Source organism: Canis lupus, chromosome 30 (assembly GCF_003254725.2).
Source record: "Canis lupus dingo isolate Sandy chromosome 30, ASM325472v2, whole genome shotgun sequence".
Lineage (NCBI taxonomy): Eukaryota > Metazoa > Chordata > Mammalia > Carnivora > Canidae > Canis > Canis lupus.
Genome location: NC_064272.1, coordinates 23677378 through 23700939, shown reverse-complemented (window position 1 = coordinate 23700939; position 23562 = coordinate 23677378). Strand labels below are relative to the sequence as shown.

Sequence of the window (23562 nt, the reverse complement as noted above, 5' to 3'; positions counted from 1 at the left end):
GACATTTGCCCCTCTCCCTGGGGACTGAGCTTTTCTCCTCCACCAGCCAATCTATGGATATTTATGGAGCACTCAATATATGCCATGCACTTTACCAAGAGCTGTTGGGATCATCAGGAATCAAAGACTCTGGACCTGTCCTCAAGGAGCTCGAGTAGTCTGAGCAGCTAACAAATCCCTTATGAGAAGAGAAGTGACAATACAGGGTCAGGAGCCAAAGTTCTAAGTGAGGCTTATGGACAACAAATTTCTTAGGAGTTTGGGGGGGGTCAGATCATGGTTAGCTGGGGTATTGTTGGGAAGACTTCTCAGGGGGAGCAGAATTTGATGCTAGCCTTGAAGAATGACTAATATTTTTCTGGGCCAAGACGAAGAAGGTGGGTGTTAGAGGTGAGGGATGGATTTTTAATTTCTAAGCAATAATTAATTTGTGCTGACCAGCTGCCAGATATGGTGCAAGACACACACTCACTCATTTGCTCAAGCAGTATGTGCTGCATGCCTATTGTAGGCCGTGCGACTTTCTAGGAGTCTAGAGAACTTAGGTTCTCGGCACTTTCATATTTGTATGCCTCATTTTATAGACAAGCAAACTGAGGTTCTGGGGCTATTAACTGATGCCCTAAGTCACTGGGCCAGTGTGTGGCCATGCTGGGGGTTTGGTGTCAGTGTTCTGATCCTCACTATGGTGCTTTCCCTTGCTAACTGCTGAAGAGCAAAAGTATGGAAGGAGAAACAGACAAGATGTTTTTGGGAGACAAAATATAGGTCAGTCTATGAAAGACAAATTGAGCACCAGACCTGAGGTCTATTCAAGCCGTCCAAGCTGCATACCCTTGTAACGAAACAATTCTGTAAGAAAAGATGACATTTCTGTGGCCTGAAATTTCACGCCTTATGCAAGTGATATTTATTTTTCCCTGCAAATTACAATCTGCATTGACATTATTAAGGAAATCACATGGACCCAGCAGAAAATGAAGAATCCAATTGATTATTTTTATTGCTATAGAAGTCCTTTGTAGGCGGGCTGGGAAGAGACCCAATTTCATTTGCTTGTAATATTGCAAACGCCGCTAATTGCCTGTCTTCGGTAAAGTATAGAGACAAAGGAACAATCAAAGGTATTTATTAGAATTTCTGTTTGGACAAATTAGCTTCGCATTTCTGTGGCCTTCATCTCGGTGCAGAACACCAAAACTCCATGTGTTACTAAATGATAGTTATGACATCACCTTTCTTACTGTTTATACAGTTGTTTCTAGCAACATCTGTAAAGTACTATTGAATTGACTATTTTCAGACCAATTTTCTTTCCCTGCAGAGGTTGAACTATGAGTGGATTGCCATTCAATTCAATTTAGTAGTTATGACAGTTGGAATAACTACATTGCATCCTAATATGTGTATCTCATGCATAAATTACATTGTTTGCCAAGTAATAATGAGCAGAGAAGCTGCCAGGAGACTGAAAATCAGTGCTCAATAGAGAAGTAGGTCTTGTAGGTTGGAAAATGTCCATTGAACATTTTGGGAGTCCAGTGGACTTCAACTCGGCCACATGGTTGGCGCTTAATGAATTTTTATTGACACGACAACCCATTAATGCTTACAGAAGTTGGCTCAACGCTCTAGTCTGATGTACATTTTCTCGTTCATTCATTCACTCATTCCTTCATTCCTGAGAGCTCAGTGGTTTTGGAGGTATGAAGAATTATGGGTATGCGTGGTATTTGTCCACTGAATTTTAACTCTGTAAAGGTTACAAAACAAGTTCACGGAACTTCTAGTAGAGCAAGGTGGAAGGTGATATGTGGCATCAAACAATGCCCCTGGGAGAGGTGGTGTGCCATAGGCCTAGAAATAGACTCTGAGGTCGGTCAGTTCTTGGCTCCTATGCTTTCCAGCTATATGACCTGGGGCAATTTGCATTACCTCCCTAAGTCCTGGATTTCTCATCTGTGAGATGGGGAGAAATCACAGTAATACCTACATTGCAGGGTTCCTGAGAGGAGTTCCTGAAAGAAAGCTTGTGAAATGCCTGGTACTCCGCTCAAGTAATGCAAGCTACAATAATAATAATTACTATTCTTGGAGTTGAGTCATTACTTCCGGCCTGGAGGCAAGGTGGGTAGGGATGGCTTTGGTGTGGGTCAAGCTTGGATCTGTGGAACTGTGGGGAGGATGTGAGCCTGTTGGGGGCAGGAGCTGGAAGCTAGAGCCTGGGAAGGTGGGTGTAGGGAGGTTATAAGTCCCTCTGACGGGAGCAGAGGGGGATGAAATAGGGCTGGAGAGGTAGGTGGACCAGACCACGGAGGGACTTATCGATCCTTACAGATTGGCATGTGGTTAAAACTTTCTCCAAGAATCAAGCTAGTCCTCAGAGGTCAAGGAGAAGTGACCTGGTAAAAATCAGTTGCTTGAGGCCTAGCTTCCCTGGACATCAAGTATTTTATCCTAAAAATGAAATTAAATTACTGCTCAGTCAGGCAATTTCCCAAATTAAAGTGAGCAGAAAACACAGGCATTTCCTAACTTCTACATCATCCGGCTCTGAGACTCTGTGGGTGCTCCCTCAGGGGCAGGCAGGGTGAATGGAGACATGTCTTCCACAGGCTGAAAGGGAGAAGCACTGTCGACAATTTTTGAACTTTTTTACTTTCTTCTGTGTGGGGTTTGTGCTCTTTATGATGACGTGGTGAATATTGTCCCCCCCAAATTATTAAACTTTCAAAGTGCTCTGGTCCATATAACGTCTCCTGATTCTGGGCCTGTTCCAGCCTGTCCCCAGGAGCCCAGTCTGTGGTAAATTAGCTGCCAGGCAGGTTTTCTGGAAAACATGGGGCCTGCCCCTGAACCATGGCTGTCTCACTCCTGTTTCCTTCTTTCACTTCTTTTTTCAGTTCATGGAGCCTCAGAAGCACCTTACCTCTGTCCAAAGGGATCCTGGCAGAGAAAATCAAGACACGTTTTGTTTAAAAAGGTAGGAGATGGGGGTGCCTGAGTGGCTCAGCCAGTTGAGTGTCTGTCTGCCTTTGGCTTAGGTCATGATCCTGGGGTCCTGGGATCGAGCCCCGAGTCAAGCTCCCTGGTTAGTGAGGAGCCTGCTTCTCCCTCTCCTATGTGCTCTCTTGGTCGCTATCTCTGTCTCTCTCTCTCAAATAAATAAATCAAATCCTTAAACAAAAATAAATTTAAAAAAATAAATAAAAAGGTAGGAGATGGCAAAGCCCTTTTCCTTTCTGGAAGAAACCCTATCGACCACTGGCTGGCTTCATCATCCAATGCCTGCGGACTATAGTGGAAGAGAAAATATTTTAAAAGGGAAACGTGAAGAAGCTTGCAGGGAAAGACCCCACTCAGAGCTCAGCAAACACTGACTGAGCAGCAGCTGAGCATGAGGCTGTTGTGCTGCAGGACCCACCAACCAACCCTTCTGACCCTCCAGAGTGGCACAGATTGAGCTGAAACAAGCTTGATCGTCGCTGGGGTGCAGAAGAACTGGGGCAGAGTGCAATCCAGCAGAAATGGGGAGGGAGAGGCTCTGGAGCTCAAGGCCATTCCTCTGAGCTAACTGCTAGCAGGCAGCAACTGTAGAGCATTTTACTGCCTCCTGTCCCCGTCCCCCCCGCAACGTGTGGGACTCATCTGCCACTCTGGCCGACCCAGTGTTGGAGTGACGTTGTCACCTAAATGACTTAGAGCAGTTGAAGAACCTGAGGATGGTTAGCCTGGGAGGAGGGGTCTGAGAGAGCCCAGAGGCCGAGGAAGTTGTCACCCTTACGGTGACCCTTTCCGTCTTCACAGAGATCTAATGCTTTGTGATCCCAAATACTAAATTCTGACATGTGAGTGAGAGCCTGAAGGGACTTGATCTGGGCTCGATGTCAGGGACACTTTGTTTTCTCATCTATAAGATGGTGACACATCCCCTGCATCAGGGTGGAAGAAGGTGGAATAAGAAATGCATATAAAGCTCTCTTTCCTGCTCCCAGCACAGAGGATGTGCTCCTCAATGGTCAGGACGCCCCGATGGACCCTCCCCTCCTCTTCCACCAAAGGTCCCCATGCTCCCCTGCCCGGTCCCTGGAACTCTCAGCAGGGGAAGGACAGTTGTTTCATGATGGATGTAGAAGGACCTTGGATCAAGTGGCTGGGGTGTTATCTTCCCATCCCAAGACTGCACTATTCCCGGGTAAGTAGATGGAGCTGGTGTGGCTGCAGCATGTTTCAGCGGACAACGAGTCATTAATCAACGATGGCAAATTTCCTCCTAACAAGACCTGCCGTGACGCAAGACAAGATAAAGAATGTGAAACAGTTGTAGTCCACCAGGAAAATCGGAGGGACCGGCCCTGACTTGCCTAGGTTGTGGATGGTCAGGACGCTTGATCTTATCAGAGGCAGCTCAGCAGACTGGGAATGAGGGTGAGATTTGGGGTCAGGGAACCTGGGAGAGAGCCCCCGCTCTGTCCCCTGCCGGCTCTATGACCTTGGACAAGTCACCTAACCTCTAAGGCGCATGTTCCTCCTTCTTAGCGTGGTCAATAGGATTGCAGGAGATGACGTATGCAAAGCCCCTCACTGTGCCCGGCATATAGGAAGTATACAGGACATTTTAGCCAAATCTGTAGCTGAACCAGCTGATGCGAGAAAAGTATTAACTGGAACGGTTCCTCTCCTCCTACCTCCCGGCTGCATCTTGGGATGCTGTCCCCAGACATTTCCCCTGGAGTTCTGTGGGTTGTCATTTTGTCTGCGTGCCTTTCATCCTCCTAAAGTCTCGCTAATAGCTCAGGAAGTGGGTGGGTAATGGGCTTCTCTGTTGTTCCACTGGCCTCCCAGTGAGTCTCACTGTTTTGCTTTCCTCACCACGGGGGCTTCTCACACCCTCTAATGACTGTTTTCCTTTCAGAAATGGCATATTTTTAGACGAAAGCATTTCCTGTGGCTCATCTCCCGACTCTGGCAGATCTCTGATTTCTCATCAGTTTTCCCCGCCTCTCTCTGGTCTTATAAAACCCACCCCAGCAGCATGTGCACGGTAGATGCAAGAGCCACTTGCTCCCAGCAGCCTTCTCAGCTCGGAGCTGGTACCCGGGGCTGAGGGGGCGGGGCCAGGAGCCTTGGGGGGCGGGGCCAGGAGCCTTGGGGGCGGGGCCTAAGTCAGGGGCGGGGCGAGCCTTGTTTGCTGCGGTGGGTCCCAGTAGTCAGGACTGCGGTGGACACTCCTAGCTGCTGCCCTGTCCCCTCCCCTGGTTGTCCAGCTCTCCTCTGCCAACACTGGAGGGTGACGGTCGTGATGACGGTTTCAAAGTGACCCAAACCACTCCCCCTTCTGAGCCAGCCCCAAACTGAAATGACTTAAATGCTCTAAGCCTCAGTTTCTTTATTTGACAACGGGGATAACATCAGCAAACCTCACAGGGCCGTTGTAAAGATTACATTAAATACAGTATAGAAATCAAATGCTGAGCGTCCCTCCCTGGCACCTAGTTTCTCTTATTTCTAATTTAAATAGGTATAAAAATTCAATTAAAGTCACATTTTAAATCGATAACATTTAAAGTACTATAATTTATTATCTAATTGTAATGATTTATGTATGTGCCTTACTTCCCTCACTGACTGTAAGCCCCTTGCGGGGAGGGGCTAGATCTTCTCCATCTCTGAATACAAAGGGTAGAATAAGTACCGGGGGCTGAGTGTGATCCAATACTTTGAGGAGCCAGAGAGATTCATTACAACTGTCAAGTATGGGAAGCTCACAGCCAGTGCAAGGACTCTGCGTAGAGCCTGGAGGAGGGTAATGGGAGGAAGTACCTGAGTACCCCTACCCCTTGGGCACTCCAGTGGGGAGATAAGCTAGATCCCCAAGGAGAGAAGCCCAAGGGTCATCAGGGGAGGGAGAGGGCATGTGCCTGTACTGTCTGGGGGGAGTGTTGCCAAAAAGGGGGAGGAGAAAAGATGGATGGAGGACCTTCAGGCATCTGCCCTCTGCAAGCCTCTCTACACAATGAGGATTGGATAGCCCTATATTTCTGTCTGCTTTAATTAATTTAAAGCAGTTGATTTTCATTTTTGTAGCTCTGACTCTAGGTGATTCTTTTATTTTTTTTTTAAATATTTATTTTTAAATATTTTATTTAAATTCAATTTGCCAACATATAGTATAACACACCCAGTGCTCATCCCATCAAGTGCCCTCCTTAGTGCCCATCACCCAGTTGTCTAGGTTGGTTAGCCAAATCTCCACTTGTTGGTTAGCCCATGCTAGATCACTATGACATGTGTATGGCTCTCTGATTGTCTCTCCCCATTCCCCATGATCATGACAGACATGGCTAATGGATCACAGTATTCTTCACATTGAGTCTGATGTCGTCCCATGATCCTCCATATGGCAATCATCCCTAATGGAATGGAACTGCTCCTTGAGCTGAAAGTCACTTACCATTTTTGGCCTAGACTCTTAGATCACTGGGTATGGCCTGAAGCCTCCATACATTTCAAAAGCTTATCATTTTCCCCATAGAATGCTACCATGCTTCAATTCTTTCCTCCTTTCTTTATGGAAGGCTGTTTCTTACTCATTACTGGAAAGATTGGAAAAGCCTTAGGTGTTGAGAGGATGAAAGGCAGACAGACAAAAAAACAAGTCCCCACCTTTATCTAATCATATTTGATAGGTGTTTGGAAAGATCTTAAGTTTTGACTTTGGATAATGGGTTAAATGTGATTTTTTTCTGTATTTTTCTTTTTAGAAATTTTGTATGAGACAAGTATTACTTTCTTAATAGAAAAAATGCATTTTATAATAATGCATTTTATTTTTTATTTTTTAAGATTTATTTTTATTTATTTGCAAGAGGGGAGAGAGTGCTTACACATGTGCGCACACCAGTGCGGGGAAAGGCAGAGTCTCGGCTGATTGGGGAGCTCGACTCGAGGCTTGATCCCATGACACATGAGATCATGACCTGGGCCAAAACCAAGAGTCAGACTCTCAACTGACCAAGCCACCCAGATGCCCCTATAATAATGCATTTTATTTTAAAGTTTATAAAACTTGCTGATAACTTATCGCTATATATCCTTTTGTACCTTTTAAACAATGGACCATGTGAATAGAATACCTCGTAAAAAATAAAGGCAATAAATTAAGTGCTGGTCTTTGTGTTTGTACACATGAATGCCCTCTTTATGAACAAATTTCCCATTTACAGTCTTTTGAAATTCAAATAGTATATTCCGTGAAGATAATGAGAATGATGGAAAGTCGTCTAGCACTGTGAAAGATGTACACCTGGAGGTGATCAGTTTTTTTGTTTTTTTAAAATCCAGAACAATTTCTAAAAGAATCTAGGTGGAGAGGCAAATACTCTAAGGCAATAGAAATTTGAACTTAGGCCCTAGTGTGCAAGTCCCCTTTTGAAATTTCATGCCGAATTTTGTATTTGTAATTTTGTATTATTTTTCTTAAAGTGAGCCTCCCCTTCCTATCTCAAGCTATATGGGGCTTCAGGCCCCATGAAACTGGCTGTGCGCATTGTGTAGAGTTCAATGTCTATCAACCCTATAGTATTGGGAAAGTGCTAGAAAGGGAGCACCTGCTTTTTTTCTCTATTCTTTTCTTGCCTCTTGCGTAGGAGCTGTGTTTGTTAATAATGTGAATCCACAGGCCACAGTTTTACCAGAGGGCAAGGTCACTTCTATGGATGGAGTCCTGCAAAGGCCAGGATCTTCCTCTGTTCTGGGCTGTGAACACAGTGGCCAGGCCTCCTGGGGTAAGTAAGGCAGCCCCAAGATTCTCAGCCTCCTTTATCAGAGCCAGTTGGACAAGTTGAGGTGGCTCTTTTTTGGAGGTTGCTGACCATCCATTCAGAGGGGCTGAGCAGAAGGCTTCAGGCCCAAGCCATATCTTCCTGGCCCTTGTGAGGGTGAGAAAGGCTGACACTGTATTCTTTCTTAGGTATTCAGTACCCTGTGTATGATTGTGACCCTGGTAGGCCAGGGAGTCATCTTAGGATCCTTAATATTCCAATGTGCTCATAACACAATTGGCCCATATTCCTTCTAAGTTAGAAGGAAAATAGGAATTATAGTGAGTCAATGTTGAATGCTTATCATATCTTGTCACTATCTTTAGAGCAAGCAGGATAACTCTGGGTGTGGACAGGGCAGCAAAGCTGAGGTATAAGTAACTACCTCTGTACAAATGCTAGCAGCTGTGCAAATAAGTGGGCAGATATCCAAGGTATACAGGAAGGAAAGAAACAGTTTGCTGGCAGTGGATTGTAAAGCACATAAACCTTAATGAACATATTCCCAGATTAGCAGAGTTCCATAGGGTAGTTTCTACTTCCCAGGTTCTCAATCCACGTTGTCTTTATGACTAAGTGGTCTGGGTTGGGCCTTTGTGTATTTCAAAAGTTCCCTAGATCATTCTAATGTGCGTTCAAGGGTGAAAACCACTCCATAGTTCAATGGTATCAGTAGATATCAATTGCAAAGAGGATAGTGTCATAGGGCTGGAATGGTTAACTCATGTTGGAGATCACACCAGGGTTTGTGGGGATCACTCCATCTCGGGAGTTAGATCAAGAGATAATTCATTATTCCATAGAGCAGTGGTTCTCATATGTGAGATTGCATTAGAGTGCAGGAGGGCCATTGTGCCCAGGTTGCTGGGCCTCTGATGAGTTAGATCTGGGACTCAAAAGTAGACATGTCTGACAAGTTCTCAGGTGACGCTGATGCTGGGAGTCTGGGGACCACACTTTGGGAACTACTGTTGTAGAGGACACAGGTCTTGGTTCTGAGAGGCATTGCTAGGGAAATGGATAGAGTGTGAGCCTGGGGGTCCAGTGCATGCCATGGCTCATGCACCTGCTGTGTGGCATAGGGTGAGCCACGTGGACTTTATGGGCCCATGTTCACCCATAATCTGGGAGTAAGATGAGCTGCTTTGCCTATGCTCACGGGTTGAGTGGGATAATCAAGAATAATTCTAATTGGGCCCTTACCAGGTACTGAGCATTTTCCATGCATTATTTCAATTTGTTTCCTTAACATTTCTACTAAGTAGGTCCTATGATCCTTACTTTACAGGCTCAGAGACTGAAGTTCAGGAAACTTCATTACCTTGTCAAGGGCACTGCGTCAGAGGCAATTCCAGCTGACCCTGGAGCCCAAGCCCTCAACTGCTGAGGCAACCCTGACCCTCAGTGGGAAACCCTGTGAACAGTGAGACTTGCCAAACAATCTTTAAGTGGTTTTTCTAAGTGGTGAGCAGGATTTGATATAAGGGATACCTAGTGGGCGAATCAGTCTAAATCACAGTGAGCAAACCCCAATTAAATCAAGTCTGGGCAGATAGGAGGGCTCTAAAGGAAAACACAACAAAACACATCAATCACTCAGTTGTGATGTTTGAGAACAGGCCACTCAGATAAGACGAAGGCATTAATTAGGAGGAAAAAGGAGCAGAGCAAACAGCCGGCAGGAAGACCAGAGGGCTCTTTAAAAGCCTGATGGAAGCCCAGGAAGCTGCCTCCCAGAAAACCTGGCAGCAGATCACAAATGCTGCAGCTGATTCATTAAGTCAAAGCGGCCATCTTGGGAAAAGGGCAGCTTTGAAAAGCACTAACAACAGAAAAGGAGGCTCACAACAGGGGACCAGGAAAAGCCACCAGGTGGGACCTGATATGTGCAAATTAGAGATTGTGAGCTCAGGGGCAACTCAGGGGAGCTCACAGAGATGAGGAGACCATGCAAAGGTTCTGCACTCTGACATAGGGGAGTCCCAGAGACAAGCACCTTTTGGTCCCTGGAAACGAGAGAGCCTATGTTTGGGGTGATTGGGACAGATGATCCCTGAAGGCCACTTTAGCTCTCAGTTCCAATGACCCTCTGTGAGTTGGGTTCATGCTTCACTGGTCTACCAGATTTCTTTTCCGAGGTAAGCAAGTCTTTGGGGAAGAATACAATGAATAAAAACCATTTTAACTGTCAGAAAAAAAAAAAAATTGATGAAATTTCATGCCAAAGTTTACCGGGGAAAGAAGTTCTTAGAACTATCTCACATGGGTGGGAATGTTGTGTAACAAATTACTTTTATACAAAAAAAATGGGATTGTTGTGATGGGTCAGGTAAGTCAGTGGATGTGTGAAAAGCACTTTGGAAATGGGAATTGTTATTCATTAAAATAAAGGCATCATAGGGGCACCTGTGTGGCTCAGTCAGTTGGGCATCTGCCTTTGGCTCAGGTCATGATCCGAGTTCTGGGATCAGGTTCCACAATGGGCTCCCTGCTCAGTGGGGAGTCTCCTTCTCCCTCTCCTTCTGACCTGCCTCCCCATTTATGCTCTCTCTCTCTCTGTATCAAATAAATAAATAAAATATTTAAAAAAAAGAATAAAGGCATCAGAAAAATTGGGATGATTTTCTGAATGAAGAGATGTGAAAAGTGCCTTTACTTAGTAATTGTGATAACATATAAGAGTTTTATACAATATGGAAGGAGATGGAAGGATATATATACATCCCAGGAGGTAAAATGCTCAGCTGATGAATAGGGCCATGTGAAATGGGCAGAAAAATAGATGAACTTCAATGTGGACAAGGTTGTGACACATTCATCAACAAATAACCCAACAATGTATAAAGTGGTTGGCTCTTATCTAATGGGTGTAAACCTAGAAGAATTTCTGTCTTTGGAGCCTGTTTCTCACCTGTAATGCTAGTTTGGTCAAGATAGCTAATGAAGCATTTAAAATAATGCTAAATCCTGAGAACTTAAAGAAGCTGTGGAAATAATGTAGTTTATTAATTAATTTTTACAGGTGAGAAAACTGAAACCCATAGAGGAAAGTAGCTTGTTTAAGATCCTATAAGTGATTAGGGAATGCATTGTATACAAGATGGAAAACATTAATCTACCTTTCATGAAACCAAGGTATCTGAGAGAGGCCATCTTGAAGGCCTCATTTCTAGAAACTTTCTAGGTCGATGAGGTGGAAGGTTGACCACATGCTCCTTCAAAATGCCCCACTATGTTGCTATAAAAGACAAGTCACTGAGATGAATAGATAGATGCCTCAAGACAAGTAAGATTTTCCAAATAATCTTATATAAGTGATTCCTATTAATCATACAGACAGGACTTCACAGTGAAATCACAGATGAGTTTAGAACAAGCAAAATGATGACAGCCCAAACATCTGTTGGTTTTGGGAGTAAGTCTTCTTATTTTAGAACTGGCATTTAATCATCAGAGATGGGGCTTGATAGGACTTCAGAGGATTTTTAGATAACCACCAGAAGATCTAACTCCCCTGCCCCTGTGTTAATTAGAAGTGATAGACATTGGGTCTATGATTCTCTCTCTACTTTCATGTGTACCTATACCTAGATTGACCACACACTGCAGAAAGTAGAGATGAAGACAGGATAGAGAGCGCTCTTTAGATGTGTTATTTGTGATGACTGTACTCTCAGACTCTAACCTCTTCGTCCCTCGATCCCCAGGACTTGTTTAAGCCTTCCTGTGATAGCTGATTTCCTAGGAGTGAGAATGCTTGGTCTAAGTTCTTTGCTCCCTCTTTCTAGCTTACTGAATTTTTAAAAAAATTTTATTTATTTGACAGAGGGGGGCGGTTAGTGGGAGAGGGAGAAGCAAGCTCCAATGAAGAACTCGATCCCAGGATCCCAGGATCCCAACCTGGGCTGAAGGCAGATGCTTAACTGATAGAGCCGCGTGGGTACTCCACTTAACTGAATTGTTTTTTTTTTTTTTTTTTTGAATTGTCTCCCCATCACCTATCAGCCCACTTCTAGCTGGACTCTTGGTCTTTGTCTCCTTCAACCAGTCTAGCCCTGCCCATTAGTCATTTCCTATAATCCTTATTTGATTGGTCACTTTAATCTCCAACTTAAAACCTTTTCCATTGTTCACATGGAATTTCATGGACTTCTCTCCAAATGTGGCTTTTGAAAAATCTTAAGTCTTCATTACAACTATGTAAGAGCACAGTCTGTCAGAAGCCAAGTGTAAAAACTGTTGCAATTCATAAGTACCAATTGTAAGTAAATATCAATCAATCAATAAACACATCCTGATCCAAAGGGCAAAGAGTGGAGGGTAGGTAGGGAGGCAGTAAACAACCTCTTCTGATTGGAAGGACAGGAATGACACAGGCAAATGTGGGGTATACGTGACAGATAAGCTCGTTTCTTTCTCTGGTCCCTGAAGGGGTAAGATATATAGAAACTCCAGATGCCCAGAGAAGTGATAAGGCTGCAATAATGGGGCTTTTCTTTACTCCACTGCAAACCAGTAGTAGTAATATTCGTCCATTTGGACTTTAAAGGTAAAGTAGAAGAAGGACCGTGCCTGTTTTGATGCCTGATGAAGCCACAGAAAGTTCTAGAAAAATAAGAAACCTGGAAGGGACTGACCCCGAGAAAGTTGAAGGTAAGTTAGAAAACTTGCCTTCTACAGAAATGTGACAGGACCCAGGGACTGGCGTAGTTTGAGGTGAACGACAGCTAAAGAACAGTGGTTCAAGATGCTTAATGTTCATATGTCTTTAAATCTTGCTCTAAATAAAATGCTTTGTTTGTACTGGTTGTTTGTCATTATGTGCTCTTTTAGTGAAAGGCTCTGTTGAATTCCAGTTGAGTGAGGAAGCAGGCTGGTATCTGGCTCAGCTAACCCTGTGGTTGGGGAGTACCCCCCCCCCCCAATCCCCATCAGTCACTCAGGGGGCAGGCCCTCCCCCTCCCCCCCAGTGTCTGTGGCACTGACATTAGTGGCATCACTGGCCTACAAACCGGCCACAACAAAGGCCACGGTACTTAAAGGTGGAAAGTGACACACACCTGCGGAGGATGAGAACTCAAGTAGGTAGCAAGTGTGTGCTCCTTGCATCATGATCCATTTAACACAAAATAGTGCTTTTGGCAATTTCCTCCCCCCTAAAGTGAAAGCTTTGGATTTCAGATGGGGTTATTTGCCTTTCATCTGTGCTTTCTCTACGGTTCTATTTTCTGATCCATTACTTTCATTTCGGAAACCTGTCATTGTGACTCTTGTATCAATGGCGCGATCAATCAAAAAGCTTTTTACCCTTTGGGTCAGAAGTATTTAATATCAGGTAATTTAAATGATTTTATTTGTATTGACCTCGTATTTGAGAGTCATGCAAGATGTCCCGGGAAATCTAACGTTCAGAGATAATGAGTGCCTTTCTTTGACGTTTGTTCCCGGATGAGCAAAGCAGGTGAGGGTCCCTTAGAGAGTCGGCGGGGAACTGGAGTTGCCGGTTGGTGCCCAGGGCCGGGTCCCCGGTCCCCCGAGCTCGAGGGCAGGTGGAGAGGAGACTCTCCGAGGACACGTGGAGCGGGGCTGACCCTGGGCTGGTTGCGGGCTCTGATGGGGTAAAGGTGGCAGGTGCCGGAGCTTGAAGGTGAGCGGTGGGCAGGAGGTCGGGGTCTGTGTGGGCTCTCGCCCTATGGACACCCCACAGCAAGAGAGGGGGAAGGGAAAGAGCAGAGAGGATTTCAGAAGCCTGATTGGATCTGGGGCACAGACTCCTACAGCGGCAAAAGCATTTTTGGTGACGCTCCCATTTGAAGACTTCCATCAGCGGGTTATAATGCTTGTGGCACGTCCCCCGGGGGAGGCGGGGAGAGGGGCTCTCGGGGTCATAGGAAGGCAGGAGGCACATCGCAGCCTCCCCTCCGGGGTGCTGACACCCACCCACCCCCCCACTTGCAGGGACCGATGCCTGGGAGACAGGACAAGGGGCAGGAGCAGGGTCACAGGAACAGGGGGCTGCCCGAGACAGCAAGGCGTGCTGGGGGGCCAGGGGGTGGGGAGGGGATGCGGGTGGGGTGTCTCCCTAGCCCCTTCCACTGTACCTGTTCAGAAGCAGACCCTGCAGCGCTGAGCAGTGACCTCTCCAAGGTGGCCCTGCCCGAGCTCCGGCCTGCGGAATGGAAAGCCACTCTGTACGGCGCCTGCCGTCAGGCCCTTGGGTCTGTGTGGCCCTGAGTCACTTAATGCAAGGTCTCTGAGCCAGAGCTTCCTCCTCTGATGAACCAGGGCCCTGGGGTCATTGAGATGAAAGACAACCAGGTAGGGTTACACACAGCCTGGCAGTGGAAGTGCTCGGGACAGGTGAGTCATGCATTGTCCAGAGGAGAGGGAAGGCCCGAAGGCTCCTGGGAGGGGGAGGGGGGGTGAAGCCCGAGGCAGATCCCAGCAAATGAATGCAGCCTGTACAAGGACGCTCAGAGGAGTGAAGTGGGGGTGTCCACCGTTTGAAGCAAGTGTTGTGAAGAGTTAGGAGGAGGAGGGTGGGAGAGATGAATAATGCTGCCGAAAAGGGTTGGTGTTGGTTGGTTGGTTGGTTTAAACTCTTCCTCAGGTGAAATAGTGTAATGAGGCTGGGGGTGGGGGTGGGCGTGGGGAATCTGACTGCACCCCCCACTGCCCCCTGTGGACACCAGGATAGGCCATTGCTGACCCTGAGGCAAAATGGCCTGTAGGAAACCTGGAGAGAAAAGGTGAGCTTGGGACAGAGGTCAGGCTGCTGGGGCATTGCCTCTGTGTGTGTGTGTGTGTGTGTGTGTGTGAGAGAGAGAGAGAGAGAGAGAGAGAGAGAGAGAGAGAGAGAGAGATTGCAATAAGCAACATGTAGAGGGGTGTGGTGTGGCTGAGAGGGTGAGGTTCCTGGGCCAGTTCCTACTGTGCTTTCGCTGGGCTAGAAGCTGTGATTACTTTTCTCGTGTCTCTTAGACACACGGACAGACTGGCACAGGGCCTGACCACATGTATCAAAAAGACAAGGAGTCTCAGTGGTTCCCAGTTTCAACTGCTGCTACAGCCCCCCACCTAACATCTGGCTCTGTTTGTTTTACTTGTGAGGCGGTGCTAGCGCAAGACACTAGGTACCCCTTCTTTCCTACCCTTTGGTTTCCCCAAGCCCCTGTCTGAGATGATCTAGTGGTGGCACCTGCTCAGGGCCCAGAGGGAAACCCCAGCCCGGGAGTCTCCTTTGCTCTTTGTCATCCATGGATAAAGCCACTGTCTGGCAGCAGGGAGGATATTGAGCTGTGGGGAGTAAGGGTCTTACGTCCCTCCTTCCAAACTATCTGCTGAAGCCTAGTGAGAACACAGTTTTCTGCGGCCCGGAGGGTCACACTGACATGCTTCTTTATGCTTCAGAGTCCACTCACATAGGTGATCATAGTTCTCTCCTTTAAAGAGGCAGGACAGGTACTAGAGATAGTGTTAGAGGGCTGAGCCCCTTTCCAGAGGTCACAGACTGCAGGCCCCAGCAGCACTCTGCTCTGAGCCAGTGGCTATCAGGACCCTGTGACAAATGACTCCCTTCTCATCCCAGTGGTCCACGGAACAAGGCAGCCAGGCAGGGAGGCCCCTGCCACAGCGTGTCATCTCTCACTGAAGGACTGGCCCCTGGCTTCTACTCTCCATAGCACTGCTCCGCCACTGGGTCCCTGCTGGGCGGAAAGAGTGGGATCCACTTAATGGAGTCTCCCACAATGACTTCAAAAGCAAGGCTGAGTCTGCAGTGTTCTGGGGGCCACTTAGCAATACAGGAATAATTCCAGGACTTGTGCAAGTGCTAATGAGGACCAAGAATAACTCCACTGACCTGTCTCTGAAGGCAGGGCCCAGCAGGGGAGCAGAGCCTGGGTGTCCCTGTAGGGGGTTCCTCAGGCCTGCTCCCTCTGCCTAGGCCTGCAGAGGCCAGAGTTCAGCTCACATGTTCCCTTCAGCACTGCCTAGGAAGGTAGAATGATCTGGAGCCTCCGATGAGCCAGAGCTGTGCCCCTCCCACACTGGAGAGGGAGGCCAAGAGCTGCCCTGTAGGTGAGAAAACCAAACCAGCAGTCACCCTGCCGCACCAGGCTTTACATCTAAGGTGCTGGAGTCAGGTCAGCTGGCCCTTCTCCTGCCTTCCCCAGGGAGGGTCTCTCCTCTCGTGCTTAGAACTAATTTGTCTGGATGGGAACAGGGCAGGAAAGGGACATTTGTTTCCTTGGCTTTGGTATGGGGTGCAGTCGGGGAGAAGTATGTGTGTGTGCACACATTCATGTGTATGAATGTGTGTGTGTCTAAGTGGATAGATAGGATTTTATTTAATTATTAGAGAGAGAGAGAGAGCACGAGCAGGGGGAAGGAGCAGAGGTAAAGGGAGAAGCAGACTCCCCACTGAGCAGGGAGCCCAATGATGCTGGGCTCCATCCCAGCACCCTGGGACCATGACTCTGGCCAAAGGCAGACACCTAACTGACTGAGCTACCCAGGTGCCCCTAAACTGATGGATTAGAGACAAAGCAGAAAGGGGACCACGAGCGCTAGCCTTTCAAGGAGGATGCAGACAGCCTTTATGATAAAGATGATAGGGTAAGGTTGGAACCAGATGGATTCCTGGCCTGGACCCAGAGGTTAATTAATGAATTAAACCATTTAATCAATCAGTCAATCAATCACGTTAATTCCCTCAGCAACATTTATCTAGCACCCACTATATGCCATGCACTATGCACAGGTTGGACTGAGGCCCAGCTTCTTTCTGTCTTCAAAGTGCTCACAGTCCTATAGGGGAGGTGGAAATATGAGCAAGCAGACAAAAAATATGATGACAGCGTGGTATATGCCAGAAGCAGGTAGAGATGACGGAAGCAAAGAGGAAGGGGGCCTCCAAGGGCATAAGGATGACATTCGGCCTCCCACTTGGATGAGGAGGTGTTGATGCTGGATGTGTTGGAGGGGGGCCGAGGGAGCAGAGCAAAACAGTGGGAGGTAGGTGTGGATGGGTGGGAGTTTTAAGGTGGAGCTGAAATCTGGAATTTGAAGGGCATTTTAGCCAGGGAGGGGAGGAGGCATGCCAAGAAAGGCAACGTGAACAGAACGCAGGGGCCGGAAGGAGAGCGTTTTCTTTTCCTTCGGCACGTGGGGAGAAGGCAGAGGTTAAGGGGATGAAGGACACAGGCTCTGGACGGAGGCCGCCTGAGCTCAGATGCCAGCCCCGCCGCTGGGTAGATGGGTAGTTGAGGGCCCGGTGGGATGACTGGCACAGCCCTCAGGAAGTGTTAGCTCTTGCTACTGTTACTATTCTAGTCCATCTCCAAATGCTCTTCGTTTGTCCTTTGAAGTGTTTCTTGCGTCTTGCTTTGACTCTCTTGCGGCAGTGACCACCTGAACCTCTGCTCCCGAGCACTGCTCTACTCCCCTCACAACTGCGTTTCTGCATGTCTAGGAAGCTGGCCTTGGCTTGCTTTCTTCCCCTGCAACCAGCCTGTGGACCAGCCCCAAACTGAGCCCCTTTTGCGTCCTGTTCCAGCCACTTCTTTGCTCAAAGGTCTTGATGTGCCCTGTTTTGGAGAAGTACCAGTGTGGCCATTTTTCCCTTATAGATGAGAAAATCATGGGCCAAAGAGGCTAAGTGAGTAGGCCACACTCCAAAGCTGACTGGTGCGGGGTCCTGGGTTTTCCGATCCCGGCCTCTGACTCCTTCCCCTCTAACGGGCTGCCCTGTTTTCCCCAATGCCCTACTCTGGTGCCCCATGATTTCTCAGTCCCAGAGCTTTTCCATATCCCCCTGGGAGACACCATGGCAGGGTGGGGAATGGGCTTGCATGAGCCATGCCAGCAGTGACACTGTTTGCAGCCTGGCCCAGCCCCTTACGGAGTGTCCTTGAACAAGTAAGGTAACCGTCCTGAACTTGAGTGCTCCAGGCATTGAAAGAGGTGTTAGAAGAGCTCCCTACAGGGTGGGAAAGAAAGGGAGTTAGGATTTATAACCTAAGTGAAGGATTGGTAGTGTGTCTGCCATACAGTACGGGGCTCTGGAATATTGAAGCCCCTTGTCTCCAGTTGAGTGGGACATCCAGAGCAGACCCCCACAGGGCTGCACTCAGATGTCCCCTGGCAGCCATGGAGGCAGAGGGGCCGAGACCTTCACTGCCTTGCCTTCAGGATAAGTCCAGAGAATGGTTCTCCCTTCCTTGGAAAGTGGGAGGGGCCAGTTCTTGTCAAGTGCAGCCAGCTGTCCCCACGTCTCACTGTTGCTCTGATGTCAGAGGAACCGGAGGGCCTTGCCCAGGGCCACCTGGGGCCTTCGTGCCAAGGAGGAAGCCGTGCTGCGTGCACGGGGCCTGTGAGGCTGTAAGATAACTGGGTCCCTCTCTGAAGAGTAAAGGGAGCCAGTATCTGTTCTAGTTCAGGCGTCCTTGGGAAGGGGCTGTGCGCTCTCCAGTTCCTTCCTGCGACAGTGGCAAATGCAGCCAGAACACTGTGCAGAGCCCAGGGCTGGTTTCTATTTCATTATGGGTCAAGTCCAATTCGGGGGAATGTTTATTTGTTTTCCCATAAATGTAAAAATCTACTGATGTGACTAGAGGAAATACAAAACGCTTGTTTGCTGGTGGACTCTCCTCTTATTTATTTTCTGTTTTTAGGAGTGGGTGCAACTTCCTCCAGAAATTGCTGCATTCCAGAAAACCTGGACCAAGCCTGGGACTTGTTACGTCACTTTGGCTTTGATTTATGTACTCATGCATTTATTGTTAACTTTCTAAAAGGGATCTCAGAAGGAAAAAAACAAAACAAAACAAAACAATGAAGCCGGTTCTTCAAAGGCTATGAAAAGATGATCCCACTCCACTTAAGCAGAGGACTAAAATCCAACCTCACCAGAAAATATTTGCCCCTCGGGGAGCACTATCCAAAGCAGGACCTCTAAGAAGACGCTTTCTGTGGCATCTCCTGCCTACTGGGAAAGGTCAAATGTTGGCCACTAGATTTATTTTTTTGACTTGACTTCAAAGAGGTCTAGTGCTGAAAGAGGCCCGCCCTGCCTAATGTCCACTAGGCCACTGGCTCTCAATGATTGAAAGCTGGTGTTATCCCAATAGAACTAGAAGATACGTATCTCACCTAAAAAGTAGAAGCGTGTCCTCCACCTCTCCCTCCTGGAACATACTGCCTCCATAGCCAAAGGGAGGTTTATAGCCTTCTCACCGTTCTGCGATCCAGTAACTTGTCTCAAATATTCATTAGAAATATAATAAAGCCACGGATGTAAGGACCTCAGCGGTGTTACTGGGGTTGACCCAATGTACAACTAAACCATCTCCTAAAGACCAGAGAGATAGTTAGCAAGGGGCCTTTCCAGAAGGTTCTGTAACCCCTATAGCCCCCATTCTATTGGGACACTGGAGTTAAGGACAAGGAATAGAGATGGGTGGTACTGGATTTGTAATTTGTAGGGCATATGGATGACCCAGATTCTACTGGAAAGAGCTTCAGAGCAGAGTTCTTTGGTTTCTGATCTTTCCTCATGGGGAAAGGGACCAAGAGTAGTATCTGGCTCTGGCAGAAAGCTGGTCTAAAAGCTAGAAGTATCCAGGATAGAGGGCTGAGAGATGGGAAGGCCTCAAAAGACAGTGTTCTTTTTTTTTTTTAATAGATTTTATTTATTTATTCATGAGAGACACAGAGATGCAGAGACATAGGCAGAGGGAGAAGCAGGCTCCTTGCAGTCCCAATGTGGGACTCGATCCCAGGACCCCAGAATCACGACCTGAGCCAAACGCAGATACTCAACCGCTGAGCCACCCAGGCGTCCCATAAGACATTGGTCTTTAAAAGGTGTTGTCCCAGGTGCTCTGGCTTGGAGGAAAGAGCCAGGGATGAGGATGATCTTTCTGCTGCAAACAGCAGCAACGACATGCACACCAGTACAAAAAACAAACCTGATTGCTCATGCTGTGTATTTTAATCTGTCTGGGTTATGCTCTCATTGCATGAGGCAGAGGGACCTGGTGGGAAGGCTCAGCTAGTTTTCTAACCAGAGCATATGCCAACCTTGCTTGGGGAAGTCCATGCCCCAACTTTAAAGGTCAGTTGGTGAGCTTCACATTCAGCAAGCTCTTCCTGATGACCCCATTTAAAATTTTATTCTCCTTTGAAGAACCATGGCACAAGATACATGGGCACAAATTTTTCTCTGGAAATTTCCCTGTCTCTGTAGGAGTAAACTAAAATAGGTACTTTTTTTTTTTTAAACCTCTCCAGCTACTGGGGACAGCAAGGACTTTTGCCATTTAATTTTTATTATCCAGCTCATGAAAATGTATTTCTTAATCTCCTAGCTACAGATACTCCTGATCAGAAAAAGCATAAACTGATATGTCCCCTGTACTCCAGGAGCATATCATTTAAAACTAACAACATGGCATATACAACAGAGGGACGTGTGGAAAATACCCAAAGAGCCAGCACCAGTGGCAGGATGAAGACATGTGCTTTGGTCCAGGAGGAAGAAGAGAAGGAACCGTGTGAATGGCAGAGGCTGCTAGGTATGTAAGTGTAAGGTGAAAATCCTTACCTTATATCCACTTTGGTCAAATTTATTTGGAGAAAATGACGAAGCCAGTATTTTTAGCCCTTTTGATTGCCAAATGGGATTACCTGGCTGGTTTGGCCAATAAAGATAGTAACAATGAAGGTGACTGATCATAAAATGACATGACCTTCATCATCAGAAGACTTTAAGGAGAAGACAGCTTTGAGGGTCTCATCCAACATGGGTGAGGAGGGTCTGATGCGTGGAGAGAGCTATTCCAAATGTCTGGCCTACAAAGGAGGGAAAAAGCACAGCTGCTGTGGCCCTGCCCTGGAGAAGCAAGTGGATCTAATAAGCTGGATGCTTTGTAGGTAACCTTGCTTTCCATGGGTACGCTTGAGGAAAAATGAGAATTTTCCATGCTCTGAAGACCAGGGCTCCTCAGCTCACATTACCTGGCAGTGAGCTCCTGGGCTCATTCGACAGTGCTTGGATGCTGACAAAAAAGGTGGCAGGCTCTGGATGTCATGTCTGCTGGAAGCTAGTTTCCACCTTGCTCTGCACCCTTGGGTATGCCACTTGACCTTCTTAGCTTCTTTTTCCTTATTAGCAAAAGAAATGAGTTGGACTAGATGTGCTCTAGGAGCCCTTCCAAATTTCCAATTCTATGAATCAGGTGTACTTTAAAACACACATGCTTCTTCAGTTGGGAAAATAGCAATGATGAAGCTCTGAAAAGATAATCTCTTGTTTTCCCCAATTAGTTCTGCCTTTGTGAATGTGGAGGGGGAAACCTTTGCAAATCAGTGTCTCTGGGAGAAAGGAGAAATGGAAGAGACCTACCTGAGGTGTAGGGGCGGGGCAGACACCCTGTGTGGACGGGGCTACTGCGGGGCTGGGGGCATCAGTGGTGGTCACCCATGTGCCCCTGTAATCCTCCCAGGAGAGGGGGGTCTCCATAGTGTCCCTGCTCAACACCTCCCTTCAGGGGCCTCTGGGGCGCATCAACCAGATGTGTCCTGTCCCTGCCTATGGCTTCAGGCATCACCTAGTGCTCTAGGGCTGCCTGCTTTCTGCCCTTCATACAGGAAAAACTTTTTTTTTTTCATGATTATCAAAGTAATACACACCACTTTGGACAAATAGGAAGGCACAGAAAAATATTAAGAAATGCAAAACCCCAAATCAGTTATAATCCAATCACCCAGTTCACATTTCACACATTTAAGTGCTTTTTTCTTCTAGTGATTTTTTTTTCTTCTTCTTAACATGAATGTACACATTTTGTGACTGGCTTCTTTGGGGCTCAATCTCACATGTTCCTGCATCATTAAATGTCTCCAGCCTCCCTGTCATTCCCACTGCTTCCCAGTGCTGACACGCCTCTTTGGTAGCCTCCAAGTCAGGGCACTCTAACCTCCACTCCTCACTCGTGCCAGTTACCTGCCCAAAGTGCAGCCACTCTCCATTTGTTTTGAGTCTCATGATTCTTTGGGCCCTGTGTCTTCCATGATGCCTTCCAGGACACCTGGGAGGGCCCTCCTCATCATCCTTCCCTCCCTAACGTCCCTTCCCTTCCTTGGGCTTGCTTTGATCATCAACATGTGCTGCTCTGGAGACTTAGGCCCCCCTCTATGTAGATGTCCCTCAGGCAGTAGTGTGATGAGAATATTTAATAACAGTCTCCCTGGGGGGGGGAATAGATACATATATATGTTTATCATATATTATATCCATACCAAGGATGTGTATTATACAATTTACAAATAATAATAAAATATCCAGTACCCTTTATTGTAACCTCCATGTAGCCAGTTGCGTCTCCCAGAATGCCCCCAATGATTTTCGCATTTTCGCATTCTATCATTAGCCAACCCATGGTGGATTATTTTCATTTACATTAATTAGCAAGACAAAAATGAAACAATGAGGATGTGTACTGGAACTTCAATCATTCAGTCATGACATGAGCTACTTCTTTGGTGTGTCAGGTAATTGGTTTTGAATTCTAGAAGAATATGTTCTCTATTTTTGTCTTATTTATGATTGGAACAACTAGAGACACAATACACTTTTACATTTAATCTTCATTATTAATATTTTCTCCATGGCTTTCTTAAGTCTAGACCAGGGGCTGGCAACTTATGGCCTGCCGCTGTTTTTGTAAATAAAGTTTTATTGGAGCATGTCCACGTCCACTCATTTATTTATTATCTGTAGCTTCTTTTGTGTTACAATGGCAAAGTTGTGTAGTTGGCCACATGGCCTACGAAGGGAAAAATATTTACTACCATATTTACTACCAGTGATGTTGCTAACAGGGCATTGGAAAGATATGCACTTTGGCATATATGGTGCTATTCAGTATTTCCCTCAAAAATGTCAGTAGCCTTAAGAACAGAGATAAGAGTAAAATGGAGCAAAATAAATGGGAACAGAGGAGTTTTAGTATTTACCACGTTTTTTTAAAATTTATTTATTTGAGGGGGAGGGGCAGAGGCAAAGAGAGAGAGAATATGGCATTGAGCATGGAGCCCACTGTAAGGTTCTATCTCCTGAGCCTGAGATCATGACCTGAGCCAAAATCAAGAGTTGGATACCTAAGTGACTGAACCACCCAGGGGCCCCACTACTGTTGTTTTTAAACATCATTTATTTAATTGTAAGTTTTTATAACTTAATTTTAAAATCATGGCTGTGCTTAACAATCAGCTCACAAAATTCTTGAAAATGTAACAACTGTCTCTGTCAAGGTTGAGGGCTTTGTCTTTGGTGGAGAAATATGATCCCAGCCCATCTGGGTGGAGCCTCACTGCACCCTAGCCCTGGAGAAACTTCTGCCCAGGATGAGGGCATGCCATGGTCTCATGCTTATCCTAAGTCTTTACTTAAACTTGAAGAAAGGAGCCTCTTGTGTATAACAGGGACTCCAATACCATCTGTTGATGAGAAAATTAGTGGCCATGTACTCTGGCCACTATAGGGAGTGTAACCATGAACCTCTACCCACCATGTGTGGAAATGAGTCATTTCAGACAGAGCCATCCAGAAGGCACAGATGGTGCCCTGACCCTGTATGACCTGGGTGGGTATTCTATGGGAATAGAGCACAGGGTCTGGCCAGTCAGTCCTGTCCTAGCTTATGCCCAGTTTTCTGCTTTGGAAGTACCAACTTAT

At 46.7% G+C, this 23562-nt stretch overlaps 1 protein-coding gene and 1 long non-coding RNA gene across 4 annotated transcripts in view; one reads left to right on the top strand and one right to left on the bottom strand.

Annotated features, from left to right (window-relative positions):
* Window positions 1-23562, bottom strand: part of LIPC (lipase C, hepatic type) — a 159408-nt gene that overhangs the window by 96089 nt on the left and 39757 nt on the right. The window lies entirely within an intron of this gene.
* On the top strand, window positions 12212-22573 carry LOC118352908 (uncharacterized). Its single transcript, XR_004810824.2, has 2 exons — window positions 12212-12476; window positions 18497-22573. It is a non-coding gene; the product is annotated as an uncharacterized LOC118352908 (long non-coding RNA).